At 43.0% G+C, this 16,920-nt stretch overlaps 1 protein-coding gene across 2 annotated transcripts in view; it reads left to right on the top strand.

The window, feature by feature from the left end:
• Nucleotides 1-16,920, top strand: part of cmip (c-Maf inducing protein) — a 228,537-nt gene that overhangs the window by 161,880 nt on the left and 49,737 nt on the right. The gene's annotated exons all lie outside the window — the stretch shown is intronic.

A 16,920-nucleotide genomic window follows, 5' to 3' on the forward strand; every position in this document is an offset into this window, starting at 1 on the left:
ATTATTGACCATCCCTAGTTGTTATTGAGAAAGTGATGGTAAACTACATCCTGAGCCATGCTAGATCTTTGTAGTTCCAGCTCCTACATAACTTGCTATCCTGTTTCAGTAGACATTTAAGGCCCGAATCCCTTCCACTCATCCAAAGGCATCATGTATCACAATCATTTATGAGGTAGTCAATTGAGAGGCCACATCTGCATTCAACACACACTTAGAACTGATGAGGCGGGAGGATCAATTGTGAGCTGGCACGTGAAGGTGGCCCGCAGTTATTGTGCAGTCAGAGTCTCGGGTCACCAGAGAGAGCAGCACTATGATAAGAAGCTGAGGAGGAAGGGCACAGCATACTTAATGAAGACAGGGTCCATGATATTCTGCTCCAAAGCCTGACCTTTGCAGACGTTTCAATGCATGCATCCTGTCTTCTGTGACACTGTAATACTGAAGTCATTGGGTTTGGCCATGCACCTTTGCCTCCTTTTGAGCCATCCAATCATGTACATTGTGGGTACCCACGATTTACGCTGGGAAATCAGGAATGCTGCAGAATAATCCACTTAATCACCCACACAAGGGCAGGCTGGTGTTGACACCTCAATATCTATACCTTATAAAGATGGGAAAACACTGGGGAGCTGGCCCAATGGATCTCTTTGCAACACTTTCATTCTATGACTCCCAGCAGCGTGGCCTCCAACTCCATCTCTCAGGCTAAGAAAATTCTGGCATGTTGATGTGGGTCAGCAATCTTGCATGGATCAGATTGGATACAGATGAATGGTTTTGATCCATGAAACATGATGGCGTATTTGGGTTTTATCTAAATGCAGCAGTTTCACACTCACTTTTATAGCAGGCGCTCACCCCTAGGTGACTCTGTCGAGTGAATTTATGGTGTCTGCAACTTGGTGGGGGTAAGAACGGGAGTGATACAGGCAATTGACTTGTTCACTTTAAGCCTTTCTGGAGTATTACCTACTATGCAATCTGATAAGATTTATATTCCTAGAAAAAGAAATTGCTGTATAAATTGTTTGTCATGTAACTTGTCACAGAGTTCAGAGTTTTGTTTTTAAACTATAATTCAGTGATCTGGCTAAACTGAGACACTGTCTTATTTGGAAGGTTGAGTATGCCTCCCTAAGCCTAGATTAGAGACACTGAGTCATACATATGTGCAAAACAAAAATGCAATGATTTGGGACACTCCCAAAGGAAAACAAAAGAGCCAGTTCCCATACAACAGTCAAAAATTGCAACAATATGTGAACTTTAACAAAATAGAGGCACAATGTCTGCAACAATGGTCAAAACTGAGGGCATTGAGAAAATCAGAAACCATTGCAATATCCTCTTCTTGTTTCATGCCAAAGGAAGCTATTTTGCTTTAGAAGTTTTATTTTCATAAACAGAATAATGTCCTTAAGTGAAGAAGGATTATGCAGATACAGCCTGGTCATTGTTTCATTCAACCACAGTTCAATGTTTTCAATGTTATGCAATTGCCCATTACCTGTCCAACATATCAACTCATGATTATAATCACTGTGATCCAAATTTCAGACGCAATATCTGAGCAGCTTGAGACAAGATGGGGGTAACATATTTATACAGGACAAAGTGGGTTTTAGACCTTTTTGCTAGTAAAGTTTTCCACCATTGGGCTTTCCTTACCACGTGAGCAGGTCTGTTGAATTCTAATAGAGATTGATTGCTTTGACTGATCAATCGCTCCATTATCATTGTATTATACAATCATCAGAATAGTAAAAGGAAGACCAATTGGACTTAAGACATTCTATTTCTGGGCTGTCAACAGCTGCTTATGTGTTCAACAGTAACCGTAAGAGGGAGCACAATTACAGGATGGAGTTCCTGTTTTTATTTAATAGGTTTTATTGTTATATATTGTTCATAGTTTATACCATAATGAAATTTCAAATAATGGTGAAATGGGTACTTCAATATTGCTTACCATATTTAACAAGGGTAACAATTCTAGTGAAGAAGTCAGCGTGTTGATTTAATGGAATATATGTAGGTGGACAACACAGAATACAGTAATGTTGAAGAGGCCAAAGACTGCGTTTTCCAATTTTTATTTTTCTGTTGTTATTGGCAGTGTAGCAATGCAATTGGTTCATAGTTTGGCGGCAACCAAAGTAAAATATACCCTGGTGGTATTGCTGTTGAATTTTTTTTGGGATTGAAAGGAAGGAATATTTATTGAAATGGAAGAGTTTCGTTTGGTCTTTCCTGCATAATTGAATGTAGTTTGACCACAGTGTATTAAATTCCAGATTTAGAGAAACCTGATGTTAACTGTGTGAAGAACAGTTCAGAAGTGTTATATGGAAACTATTTTAAGTTTCTTTGCACAAGTTGCATTAAAATGTAGTACAGCACTGTTTCAAAAGACCATATAAAACGAAAGTGATTCCTGAATCTTGAAAACCATTAATAATTTGGCTCAACATTGGCGGTTACAAAGGAAGGTGCCTAAAGAATGACTGCTTGTCAGATAAGATGTAACATTGTGTAGTGCGGGGTTTCTTTATTTATCGAGCCTATGCCATGCTTGAAGAAGTAACATTGATGGTAAAGCTTCTTCTTAAAAAAAGGAAGAAGTCAGTTGTGTGATAGGAAACACTCCACTTGCCTGAATTGTTGGAGCTCCAACAACACTCGAGAAGCTCGACATCATCTCGGACAGAGCAGCCCACTTGATTGGCACCCTATCCATCACCTTTGACAATCACTCCCTTCATGACCAATGCACAGTAGCTGCAGAGTAGACTATCTGCAAGATGTACTGCATTACCTCACCAACACTGCTGTGGTAGCACCTGCAAAACCAATGGCCTCTAGCATCCAGAAGGACAAGGACGGCAGATACATTGGAGCACCATCACCTGCAGTTCCCTCAAAGGCACACAGCATCCTGACTTGTAACCAGATCCTTCACTGTTTCCGGGTCAAAATCCTGGAACTCCCTTCTTGCAAGTGCTGTGGATGTACCTACACCCCAGGGACTGTACTAGTTCAATAAAACGGCTCATTTCCACCTTCCCCAGACCAAAAGAGATGAGCAATAAATGCTGGTTTAGTCAGTTGTGTCCACACCCCAGAATAAATTTTAAAAAATATATAAAGTGGATCTAATTAAACAGTAGAAATCACTGTTATGCCATTTAGGCTCTATTCTACCTAACTTGATGCTCATGAATGTCAAATAATGAATTTTCAGTTGTGAGCTCCCTAATGCTAACCTAGATTGGGGATAAAATGGGTAGTAGGGTTTAACAGATGATGTATAGATTATTTGAGTCACATTTATTGAAATTACCTTTATATTGGGATGTGGTGGTAGTGTCACTATTGATTACTCAGTAGTAATCCAGGGTTTGACGGTAATGCGCTGGGAACCATGTGTTCCAATCTCATCATGTCAGCATGGTGGAACTTGAATTCAGTTGTATATTTTAATAAAATTGGGCTCTGGAAGCAAGTCACAGTAATGGTACAATGAAACTATTACAGTGATTCCAACTGGTTCACTCATCTCGTTCAGGGAAGATAAATCTTCCATCCTCACTATTCTAGCCTAATGTGACTCCACACCTACCAATAATGCGGTTGACTCTTAACTGCCTTCTGAAATGGCTTCACAGGCCACTCAATTTAAGGGCATTTGCTACAAGGCAATAAAACCTGGCTCTACCACCACCATGAAAAAAATAAAGGAAATCAAAATCCGTGAAATAGGCATAGTAGCATTAATTCTGTTCTTTTGTTCTTTCTTCTCAAAGTTCTGGAATTTGGGGACACTTCCAATCTTATTTATTTACGAGTTGTATTTACACTATTCATGGGAATTGTGATATCTATTGAGTACCTTTTCTCAGTGGACTTATATAAAAAAAACTCCACTTTGTTTTAATGGAAGTGCATTAAACAGATATTTCAGATTGTTTGAAGGCTAAAGTTCATGTCAGCTGTGGTGTGTGTCCATTTGAATAAGATCATCACAATTAGGAACAGAAGTAGGTAATTTAGCCCTTGGTCCTGTTCCACCATTGGCTACAATCATCTCAGCCTCAACTCCTCTTTTCTGACCACTCCCTATAACCTTTCAAACCATTAATTTGAAAAATCAACAAATTAGCAAAGTGAGTCTTTATATCACCGAAGTAAGTTTAAAATGTTGATGTGAGTTCACTGACTGATGAGACATTCCATCATTAGGGAAATGCTAAAAGCTGGCACTGGAAGCTATGGTGTATGTCCAGCAACGTGTTTGACCCCCAAACTCGATTTGATGCTATTGTTAATGACAGACAGAATTGCGAAATGGTGGAATGGTTGCAATGGTGCTGGAGATCTAATCTAGAGCGTTGAAATCGTGATCAAGATGAGTTCAGATCTCCAAAAGGCATCCAGGAATTTTCAATTAAGTTAATGATTAAATAACCTGGTTTTTAAAAAAAAGCTAGCACTGGTAATGATGGCCTTGAAATTACTGGATTGTCACTAAAGACGCTAAAGTGGCTCACCAGTGTGTTTAGCCACATGGCCACTCATTCAGGTGATGGGCAATTGTTAGCTTTACCAGTGATGCCCACTTTGCAGGAATGAATTAAAAAAAAACAAAAATGTCAGGCTTGTCTGAGGTAAAGCATATGGTACCAGGGTAAATTGCACCCAAAATACACTTGATATTGCACTGGTGAAGCTATGAATTCAGGTAATCACAAACAGAAAATCTGTGAGCTGGCACAAACAGGCAAATAATGAATGGAATCTTACAGGGATCTGAACTGCACAGGCCATGCCAGGATTTATAATAGAATCTGATGAAACATCCAGTGAGGCCTTCCTCGATGGTGGGAGCATCTTATTTTATCTTTTATGCTTTTGGCAAACTCTGAGATGGATTTCTTAGCAGACAGCAGTGCGTCGCAATTGTGAGGGTATAACTTCTTAAATGCCTTATTAACACTGCAACGTGTCCTGCTGCCCTATTATGGCCTATCTTCTTCTGTAGTGAAAAATAGGGAGGATTTAATGACATGAAAGTTGGTGGCACTGCTGTTGGTGAAGATTGTCATCACATGCTGCGGTACCCTGGGCACAGAGCTGACAGTACAGAGGCAATGTCGAGTTAGTGATATGGGGAATTGTGACTGTGTGAGGAAAGGCGTTACAGGCAGCAACAAGAGTGGTAGACAGAGAACCATGGTGGGAGGTGGGTTCAGCAGCAGGGAGAAGAATGTAGCACTTAGCCTGGTGGAACGGAGAAGGTCAGTGACCTTACGGCACAGCTGTCTATTCCTCCATACTGTGCAGACGGTACTAACCAATTAGGTGACCTCAGACCAAGCTGTCAGGGTCTGGCAACTTGTCCTTTGCTCCAGGAAGATGATGCCCCTACTTTTCACCAACCCCTCCTCTCGGATTTCCAGGCCCCTGCTGATGAGTAGTGCCACCACCTACCCTTCTCTAACATGTTCAGATTCTGTCTTTGACGAAGTAGGAATGCCAGTGCTTGTGATAATGGGAACTGCAGATGCTGGAGAATCCAAGATAGTAAAGTGTGAAGCTGGATGAACACAGCAGGCCAAGCAGCATCTCAGGAGCACAAAAGCTGACGTTTCGGGCCTAGACCCTTCATCAGAGAGCTGCCCGAAACGTCAGCTTTTGTGCTCCTGAGATGCTGCTTGGCCTGCTGTGTTCATCCAGCTTCACAATTTATTATTATGCCAGTGCTTGTCCAGGTTCACAACAGACTTTTAAATATGGAGTGTGCACCAGGGATGCTGCTTTCTCAGTGAGAATGTAGTGAGTGGCCAGTGGTTCTGGCAACAATGATGATGAGATGGGGCTAGAATTGAATGTGAGAGACTCCGTGGGGTAGGATTATGTAAGTGATGAGTTGGTAAAATAGAATGAGAAGCCTTGCTCAACCTCATGGCAAGAATCCCTTCAAAAAATGTGATGTAACTCCCATTTCACCAAAAAAAAGACAAGACATAAGCCTGTTTTTTTTCTCTCACCCCATTCAATGGGAATGTAATTCCTGATGCATTTCAGAGCAATAACCTAGTGCAGTTTTATTACTACAGCTGAAGACAGGTTTATCAATATTATATGCTCATACCTTGAGTACACATGTTGACCACTTACCATAGGACCATAAAACATATTGGGAAGAGCATAAGAACTGGGAGCGGGAATAGACTATATATGGCCCCTCAAGCCTGCATTGTTGTTCTTAGATTGTGGCCAGTCTTCTACCTTAACTCTGCTTTCCTGCTTGATTCCCATATCCCTTGATCCTAAAGATCTGTAAGTTTCAGCTCTGAATTTACTCTATAATTTCCTCAATGTTTAGTAAAATATTCGTTGATTAACCACAGAGGAATCCATACAAGTCAGTACTGGCTTTTCTGAAATCAGCAGCATTTATTCATGAAACAGATCTGAATCAGTTGAAGTTGTGGTTTGGCTTGGAACACATGATTCTCTTTCTTTATTTTTCTGGGTGGGAACAGAAGGACAGAAGAACTCAAAGGTACCAGGCCAGCCTGCTTAAGGCCACTCCTTTCTCTTCAGAAACAGCTATGGAGTAAGGAGGTTTTTAATACTGCAAACAGGAAGTTGCATATTGCTCCAAAAATTGATTAGGTTAGTTAATCACTGACTACAAACTGTGTAATCCATTAAACAGTGCATAATTGACAGTTAAATGGTGCTTGTTTTTCCCTTACTTTAACCTTTTGTCTCTACAAGTTCTGTTGTTTTATTTTATCTCTCCTGTAAAATTGTATACTCTTGTTCCTCGTTAAGTTTAGAAAATATTCCAGTTCCTTTGCTCTTAATCATGTCTCTGAGAGTAGAATGATACTGTTTTTACTGATGCGGTATCCCTTTCTCTTTGTGAAAGAGATAGTTCCTTTTGACTTGTTCTAATAAACATTGCTTTGCCTTGTGGAATATTCATGGGATGGAATCTTCTCAGCACCCTTTGCTTTCAAGGGCCCAGGAAAATAACGCAAGACCCTGTCAGGATGCTTCCCTTTTGGTCTCCTTCCTCTGGATAAATTTCCGAGGATGATACGCCACATGAGTTGGCACCTTGCCCTGTACCATGAAGATGGCCGCCAGGTACTCCATATATGGCTGTTATCAAGGACTATTATCCCAAGCGGTCAGAACTTCTCTGATGATGGATGGGTTCCTCTGAGACCACAACCTGGCAACTATTTTGCGGTGGCCGACAGTTAGCAGGTTGGAAAGGCACCAGATAGTCTTTTCAAATTCCCAGTGACACATCTGTAAGGCTACAACAGCTGCATTTCTGGCCATGATCATTCCTGTGGAGCTGTTGTGGCTCCAACAGCTCTGGACCTTTTGTGTTGACATGTTAGTCAACCATCCAATATTGCATCTGTTTTGAGGTGCTCCCATAATGGCCTCCACCCTTTAGTTTTGTCAACTCCTGTCCTGGTAAGGAGGGTGATGGTCATGGTGCGTGATGAGTATTTTGTGTTTTGACTCTTCAGCGTTGCAGGTCCCTCCTACATCACAGTCCCACTGAATCACCCTTAATTAGCAACCACAGCAATATTTACTTGGCCAGTTCCAGTAAGATTTTGATATTAAGTGTATAGCAGACACTGGCAGACCTAGGATCTGGAAATATTCCCAACATTCAATTTTTGGTGCGTTAGGAATATTCTGCCCACAGATATAAACCAAATCCTATCACAGGTATAACTGTTAGGAACCTAAATCTCCCCTAATATGGGTCCATAGATGAAGCTGTACCCTGCAACTAGTTCCAGCTCTGGTTTTGTTTGTTCAATGCAGGCTTTGAACATTACAGGACTATGCATAGATAAATAAATTCAAGAAATGGTATGACCAATGTGAGGCGTGCTCTGCATAATTTTTATTCATTAAAATTGATGAGCTTACACACTTGAATATTTTTCAAATTGTATACCAAAGCAATAAAAATACTTTGCTTTCTGCTGTCACATGAACATGGAGTCAATGCTACACAGCTTATGGATTTCAGAGTTAAAAGAACAACCTGAGCAGATTAATAGACATGGAAAAACTGAACGCTTGTACTACTATAGTTTGGTCATCAAGTCGTCATCAAGTAAAACCATTGGTATGAGAAATAATAAATTTGGTTGCCTCACTTCCACTAAAAAGTGGCTCTACCGTAGTGGATCATTGTAATACATTATACAGGAAGGGTAATTTACACAGGTGTAGTGAATAGATTTTTTTTATGCCATGCCTCATTTAATTGACAGACTCTAAATGTATGGATTTGACTGACAAGTATGGCTGCAGTAAGCAATTACTTCACGTATTACAGAAATTTACCTTGCATGGGTAGGCTTTCGTCTGTTACTGCAGTCAAGCATGAATAATGAAATTGCAAATACAATCTCAATTACCTTGAGGCATGGATTATTGACATATACTTGACTCTGGCCTTAACAGTCGCCACTTTGAGTTCAGACAAATTCACACCCGATTTGGAGAGTATAGTGGTGATATGGCAGAAGTTTAAAAAAAAACCAACCTCGCAGATCTACCCAATAAAGCCTTGAGTTATCTGAAATTTAATAAAAAGCCTCCCTAAGTAAATTTTCCAGTGGGCTATTAGTCAAATACTATGATGTTAGTACCAGCCAAACTGAGAGTGTAATGAGCCAAGCATCCTCATTTCGATGGTATGGGCAAGCTGTCAGCCCAGTTGGAGCCTGACATTGGGAGTTCACCACTGGAGGTAGTGAGCGGGGGTACATTTTATGGAAGCGTGTTTCAGGGGTTGCTTACAAGGGAAGAGGTACATTTCAAAGGTCAATCAATGGTGATTGGCTATGTACACAACATGAATGATAGTAGACTTTACAAGAATTGCCAGAATTTTTAAACCTGTGTATGTAAACCTGGCAAGAAGTTGTCTGGGTAACTAAAATCGCTGGTGAAAGCGAATATCTGCTGCAGTAACTGTCTCAGCAGGGAGCTGAGGCCATTCTCTGGATGTGGGCATCATTTACAAGGCAAACCTTGATTGTTCTGGTTAGTTGACCTAAAAAGGTGGTGATGGCTGCAGGCCTTCTTGAACCTGTGTAACGAGATTGATTTATCAGTATTTCAGAAGGAAGTTAAGCATCAGGAGCATTGGTATGACACTGTTGTGTGTGTTTTAGGCCCAATCAGATAAGAACAGCAGGTTTTTCCTTCTAAAGAATATCAATTTACCAATTTGGTGGCACAATACTCCAGGTTAATGACTGGTAAAGTAAAGATGATGCAGCATATGTTAGTCAGGAAAATGGTTTTGCTTGCCACTCTCTGTTTGCCAGCCCTGTTATTGGTACAACATTCAGCCAATGTAATAGGAGTGGAGAAGGAGGACCTGATTAAACCTTGATAATAAAATGTGAGGCTGGATGAACACAGCAGGCCCAGCAGCATCCCAGGAGCACAAAAGTTGACGTTTCAGGCCTAGACACTTCATCAGAGAGGGAGATGGGGTGAGCGTTCTGGAATAAATAGGGAGAGAGGGGGAGGCGGATGGAAGATGGAGAGAAAAGAAGATAGGTGGAGAGGAGAGTATAGGTGGGGAGGTAGGGAGGGGATAGGTCAGTCTAGGGAAGACGGACAGGTCAAGGAGGTGGGATGAGGTTAGTAGGTGGGAGATGGAGGTGCGGCTTGGGGTGGGAGGAAGGGATGAGTGAGAGGAAGAACAGGTTAGGGAGGCAGAGACAGGTTGGACTGGTTTTGGGATGCAGTGGGTGGAGGGAAAGAGCTGGGCTGGTTGTGTAGTGCAGTGGGGGGAGGGCACGAACTGGGCTGGTTTTGGGATGCGGTGGGTTAAGGGGAGATTTTGAAGCTGGTGAAGTCCACATTGATACCATTGGGCTGCAGGGTTCCCAAGCGGAATATGAGTTGCTGTTCCTGCAACCTTTGGGTGGCATCATTGTGGCACTGCAGGAGGCTCATGATGGACATGTCATCTAAAGAATGGGAGGGGGAGTGGAAATGGTTTGCGACTGGGAGGTGCAGTTGTTTATTGCGAACCGAGCGGAGGTGTTCTGCAAAGCGGCACCCAAGCCTCCGCTTGGTTTCCCCAATGTAGAGGTAGCCACACCGGGTACAGTGGATGCAGTATACCACATTGGCAGATGTGCAGGTGAACCTCTGCTTAATATGGAAAGTCATTTTGGGGCCTGGATAGGGGTGAGGGAGGAGGTGTAGGGACAAGTGTAGCATTTCCTGTGGTTGCAGGGGAAGGTGCTGGGTGTGGTGGGGTTGGAGGGCAGTGTGGAGCGAACAAGGGAGTCACGGAGAGAGTGGTCTCTCCGGAAAGCAGACAAGGGTGGTGATGGAAAAATGTCTTGGGTGGTGGGGTCGGATTGTAGATGGCGGAAGTGTCGGAGGATGATGCGTTGTATCCGGAGGTTGGTAGGGTGATGTGTGGGGGGAAAGTTGCGGTCCTTGAAGAACTTGGACATCTGGGATGTGCGGGAGTGGAATGCCTCATCGTGGGAGCAGATGCGGCGGAGGCGGAGGAATTGGGAATAGCGGATGGAATTTTTGCAGGAGGGTGGGTGGGAGGAGGTGTATTCTAGGTAGCTGTGGGAGTCGGTGGGCTTGAAATGGACATCAGTTACAAGCTGGTTGGCTGAGATGGAGACTGAGAGGTCCAGGAAGGTGAGGGATGTGCTGGAGATGGCCAAGGTGAACTGAAGGTTGGGGTGGAAGGTGTTGGTGACGTGGATGAACTGTTCGAGCTCCTCTGGGGAGCAAGAGGCGGCGCCGATACAGTCACCAATGTAACGGAGGAAGAGGTGGGGTTTGGGGCCTGTGTAGGTGCGGAAGAGGGACTGTTCCACGTAACCTAGAAAGAGGCAGGCATAGCTGGGGCCCATGCGGGGTGCCCAATGCCACCCCCTTAGTCTGTAGAAAGTGGGAGGAATCGAAAGAGAAGTTGTTGAGGGTGAGGACAAGTTCGGCTAGTCGGATGAGGGTGTCGGTGGAGGGGGCTGGTCGGGCCTGCGGGACAGGAAGAAGTGGAGGGCCTTGAGGCCATCTGCATGCGGAATACAGGTGTATAGGGACTGGCCTCCACACCTCCTCCCTCACCCCTATCTCAGGCCCCGAGATGACTTTGCATGTTAAGCAGAGGTTCACCTGCACATCTGCCAGTATGGTATACTGCATCCACTGTACCCGGTGTGGCTTCCTCTACATTGGGGAAACCAAGCGGAGGCTTGGGGACCGCTTTGCAGAACACCTCCGCTCGGTTCGCAATAAACAACTGCACCTCCCAGTCGCAAACCATTTCCACTCCCCCTCCCATTCTTTAGATGACATGTCCATCATGGGCCTCCTGCAGTGCCACAATGATGCCACCCGAAGGTTGCAGGAACAGCAACTCATATTCCGCTTGGGAACCCTGCAGCCCAATGGTATCAATGTGGACTTCACCAGCTTCAAAATCTCCCCTTCCCCCACCGCATCCCATAACCAGCCCAGTTCGTCCCCTCCCCCCACCGCACCACACAACCAGCCCAGCTCTTCCCTTCCACCCACTGCATCCCAAAACCAGTCCAACCTGTCTCTGCCTCCCTAACCTGTTCTTCCTCTCACCCATCCCTTCCTCCCACCCCAAGCCGCACCCTCATCTACCTACTAACCTCATCCCACCTCCTTGACCTGTCTGTCTTCCCTGGACTGACCTATCCCCTCCCTACCTCCCCACCTATACTCTCTCCACCTATCTTCTTTTCTCTCCATCTTCGGTCCGCCTCCCCCTCTCTCCCTATTTATTCCAGAACCCTCACCCCATCCCCCTCTCTGATGAAGGGTCTAGGCCCGAAACGTCAACTTTTGTGCTCCTGAGATGCTGCTGGGCCTGCTGTGTTCATCCAGCCTCACATTTTATTATCTTGGATTCTCCAGCATCTGTAGTTCCCATTATCCCTGACTAAACCTTCCTCCCGTTGCCATTCGAATTCTACGGTGTGTATTAGCTTCAAGCCAGATTGGAGAAGCTGACACAGCTGTGCTTTCTGAACCAGACCCTCTGTGACAGTCTGGGTAGCTATCATCAAAAACAATAGGAACCTTAAGCATAGTCTTGTGATCATCAGCCTGTGTAGGCTCTATACTACAGTAGTCCAAAATGTATCCTGACACTTTATTGTCTCCTCGTAGAGTGCATTATTTCTCTGTTTCAGACATTCCCTTTGTTTTGTTATAAAGGAAATTGTGGTCTCAGGCATTTTCTGCAGTAAAACCTTCCATGCTGTAGCAACTCATGTACAGTGAAGAAACAACTCTAAAAATGCTCCAGAGATAGCAAGAACTGCACTTGCTGGAGTCAGAGATGACAATGTGTGGAGCTGGAGGAACAACAGTAGGCCAGGCAGCATTAGAGGAACATGTTTCTGAAGAAGGCTCCCAACCCGAAATGTCAACTTTCGGGTTCCTCTGATGCTGCTTGGCCTTCTGTGTTCCTCCAGCTCCACACTGTGTTTTCTCTAAAAATGCTCCCCTGATTGTAAATTTGCAAGTTTGGGTGAAGCTCCATTTGTCTACCACCTCTCCGTTGCTCTTTCTTCAGCTTCTTCCAATCATTATAAATGAGAATTTTTCACTTGTTGGCCCAGTAGCTTAATACATATCTTTTAGAAAGCACTGTCAGTGAGCTTGGCTCAGAACCTTCTAAGCAGCACAGTGGAAACAAGGAAAAAGGCTTCAGAAATTCCCTGAAGATATAGCTATGTATTTGATTATGAAAGATATCCTTCCAGCCTGGATGCCTGTTCTGTCTGGTCAGCTTGATGTCTGAGTACTGGGCCAATATAAATGCTGAGAAGTTATATGAATGTCTGGTTGATGTAGATGGAGCTCAGGACTTTAATATAAATATTACACAAGTGGTTATTGCTAGGCCTAAATGGACAAAAATTAAGCTTTGGTGATCGCTACCATTCTTGTCCTGAGATAAATCCACAGAATGCCAGTATTTTTAAGGGTGACATACATTTTCAAGTTAACGTTATTAATATGAGTGCCAGCTCAAGTTTCCTCTTTGTCTTTGTTGTTTGATGTGTAAACACAAAGCAAAATCATCCACTGATCCCTGTGGTCTCTCAAATTTCAGACCCTCGCCCCTGAACCCACTTCATCTCACTGGGCCTGCCAGAGTAGCATCAGTCAGGATCTACAAACACTGACTAAAATATTGGCCAGGTGTAACACGCCTCTGTCCCAAAGTGCTGGAGAGTTGTCAGCCTCAAATGGAACTTGCTCACTGAAAAAGGAAGTAATTCCCCCGTGCTGTCTCGCTGGTTGTTAAATGGCTACAAAGCAGCCAGTCTTCCCATTGAAGGACTTTCCTTCAGCCCATCGTTCCATCCCCAGCATAGAAATACCCTAAATCAGTAGTTATGTAGAAAAATTAACACACACAGGCAGCATCTTGTCTGCACCAAGAGAAGGTGATATTCATTTTAAATAAACCATGGTCAGGACAACAGAAAAGCTCCCTTGTCCATCTTTGAATTCCACAATGGAACCTTGAACAAACATTTGAAATGACAGAACCTTAGCTGAACCTCTCCTATAAAAGACATGACCTTCAACAATACAAAATTGACATGGCACAAAGTACTACAACTTCATCAGCTAAATTGTTACTTACTTCCATTATTGTTAGTCATTGGTTAGATGCTAATGTCCTGATGGGCCAATGATGCTTTTTTGACATTGTGGTAAGAATTGACTAATACAAATAAAGTGCTACAAGAGCCAGGTTTGGGGGAGTGTTTGAAACTTTTGGTAGTTGATTCAAGAATACTTCAATCCTCAAACCATCATTTAGCTATCAGGTGATCTTTGAACTTATCAGCAGGGACTTTTGAGAATGAAGATTACAATAGTAGAGAAGAGTTCATTGCTGACAGAAATACTGTTGACTTGACATTTTTTATGTTCTCAGTTAGTGTTATTACTGTGCAAGTCAGATCCCTGATTGAAATCTGCCTTGATAGATCATAATCTTTTCTATTTTGGTTTTAATGGGATGGTCTCTCACTGAAATGCAATTTAACAATAAAACAGGAGTTTATTAAGTAAAAAAGCATAAAATAGAAAAACCAAAGTGTTTTAAGCACATGGTAAAAATGTAATCCTATTGATCTCAAAACACCAAATACATTTAGTTATAGTGATAGGGGATTCATAAGTTAAGGGAGCAGACTTTATTGCAGGATGGTGAGTTGCCTCCTAGTACCGGGGTCAGGGATGTCACTGATCAGCTGCAGGGCATCCTGAAGGCAGGGGTTGTGATACACATTGTTACCAATGAAATAGGTGGAATGAGGGATGAGTTCTTGCTTGAAGAACTTAAGGGGCAAGGTAGTAGACAAAAGAGCAGGGCCTCAAAGTTGTCATCTCTGTATTACTTCCAGTGCCTCATGCTAACAAGTGCAGAAGTAGGAAAATAGGAAGGATGAATGTATGGCTGAGATTGGTGACAGAGAAAAAGTTTTAGATTCCTGGACTTCTGGCACAGATTCTGGGGAAAGTGCAACTGATCTGGAATGGTACTGTCATCTCTGTGGATGACTTTGATGGTGATGTTGGAAGGAATTATCCAATTTGGCAAGGGAAGGGGATGCACTGTGTGTGCAATAGGGCGTTTAGTAAAGGAACAAAGGAATAGGGAGTTCAGCAATGTTGAGTTTCAAAGGAGTAAGGTGAAATTGAGTGGCATCTAGTGCGAAGAATATTATAGGTAAGACTGATGAGCTACGGGTATGGATTGACAGGTGGAATTGTGTGTTGCTGATCAGGCCGCTCTGTTAGAGGGAGGACATTATCAAGCTGGGGAGGGTTCAGAAGACATTTATCAAGGTGTTGCTAGGTATGGAAGATTTGAATTATAAGGAAAGACTGGATAGGCTGGGACTATTTTTCACTGGAGCTTAGGAGGTTGAGAGGCGCCTGATAGAATTTTATAAAATAATAAGTTAATGGAAGTTGTCTTTTCCCAAAAATGGGGAATTTTAAGATTAAGATGCATATTTGTAAGGTGAGAGGAAAGAGATTTAAAAAAGACAAGGCAAACTTTTTACCCAGAGGATGATTTGCACGTGGAATGAACTTCCTGATGAAGCGGTAGATGCGGGTACAATTTAAAAAAACATTTGGATGGATATATGAAGGGAAAGGTTTGGAGGGCTATGGGCCAGGGCCAGGCAGGTGGGACTAGTTTAGCTTGCAATTATGTTCAGCATGGACTGGTTGGACTGAAGGGCTTGTTTCTGTGTGGGCATGACTCTATAAAACAGAATTTCTTTTTGGGGGTTGGGTGTTGTGGGCCAGGACTGGCAACTCCATTTTCTGTGGCATAGTGAGGGAGAGTATAAAAGAAGAGTTGGTGTCCCATTATTAATTAAGGATTGAGTAACTGAAGTAAGGAAGGACAGTATCTTGTGTCTTCAGATGTAGTTTGTGGGTACAGCTTACAAATAAAAGAAGGCCACCACGTTGAAGGGAGAATTTTTGACCCCTAAATCATTGGTGCTTAATAGAGGAGCAGTTATGTAGGTAATTCATTGAAGTGTGTAAAAACAATAATAAGATAGTTGTTTAGGGGATTTCAACTTCTCCAACATTAATTGGGGTTGTGCTGGCATAAAGGGTTTAGAGGGGGCGGATTTCTTGGAAGGTGCATAGCAGAGATTTACAGCTGGAACTTGGATGTTTCTCCACAGACCCCTGAAAGCAGCAGGACAGATTAATAGAGCAGTTAAGGCATGTGAGACACATGCCTTTATCAGTCGTGGCACAGACTATCAGAGTGGGGAGGGTTATGTTTAAGCTACGCAAAGCTTCAGTCAGGTTACAGCTGGAGTACGGTGTGCATTGCTGGTCACCACACTATTGGAAGGAGGGGGCAGAGGAGATTCACCAGGGTGTTCACAGGAATGGAGCATTTTAACTATGAAGATAGTCAGATTGTTTTCTTTAGAGCAGAGAAGACTACAAGGTAACCTAATAGAGCTGTATACGATTATGTGGGGCATGGAAAGGGTCAATGATGAGGGGGGCATAATATTGAGGTGAAAGTTTCGAACAGATTTGAGGAAATGTTTCTCACCCAGAGGATGGTGAGGACTCTGGAATGCACTGCTTTGGAGAGTAGTTGGGGTGGAAACCTCAAAAAAAAACTTTTACTAAGCACTTGAAATGTCATAGCATTTAAGATTAAGTGCAGGAATGTGGGACGAGTGTAGACTTAGAGTAGTTTATGTCTATGTAGACTCAATGGGCTGGAGGGCCTCTTCTGTACTATATGGTACTAAATCAACTCTAAAATGACATGATGCGATAAATACTTGTTTAAGGCCCTCGTGGATAAATCCTCTTGATTTAAATCGTAATAATCTACACAAGTCAGAAGTGAATTAAGTTCACCTTGAAGTCCCCAGTACCCTCTCTGGCTTCTTCCTGCAGTTAAAAGGGACGAATGGACGAAGTTCTCGGTTCTGCTTTATCACCTTCTATGATTGGCAAAACCTGGGAGGTGCATTTCCCAAAGTAGGATTGGGTTAATTCTTAATACTTTCCCCTGGTTTTCAGTGGGCAGTCAAGTTATTTTGTCTCCTGGGGCCCCCAGACTCTATGTATTTAACCACAATAAAAGTTACCAGATAATGTCAGTTTTAATGTTACATGAAGATGGAATTTTAATTTGTGCCTTTCCTCCACTGATTGCAGCCATAGCCTGTCCATAACCACAGGGCATGGTGATCATGCTTGTACTTTTGCATTTTCTTTGACATGATGAAAAGATGCCACTGGTTCAATTTT

The sequence above is a fragment of the Stegostoma tigrinum genome, chromosome 16 (assembly GCF_030684315.1).
Source record: "Stegostoma tigrinum isolate sSteTig4 chromosome 16, sSteTig4.hap1, whole genome shotgun sequence".
NCBI lineage: Eukaryota > Metazoa > Chordata > Chondrichthyes > Orectolobiformes > Stegostomatidae > Stegostoma > Stegostoma tigrinum.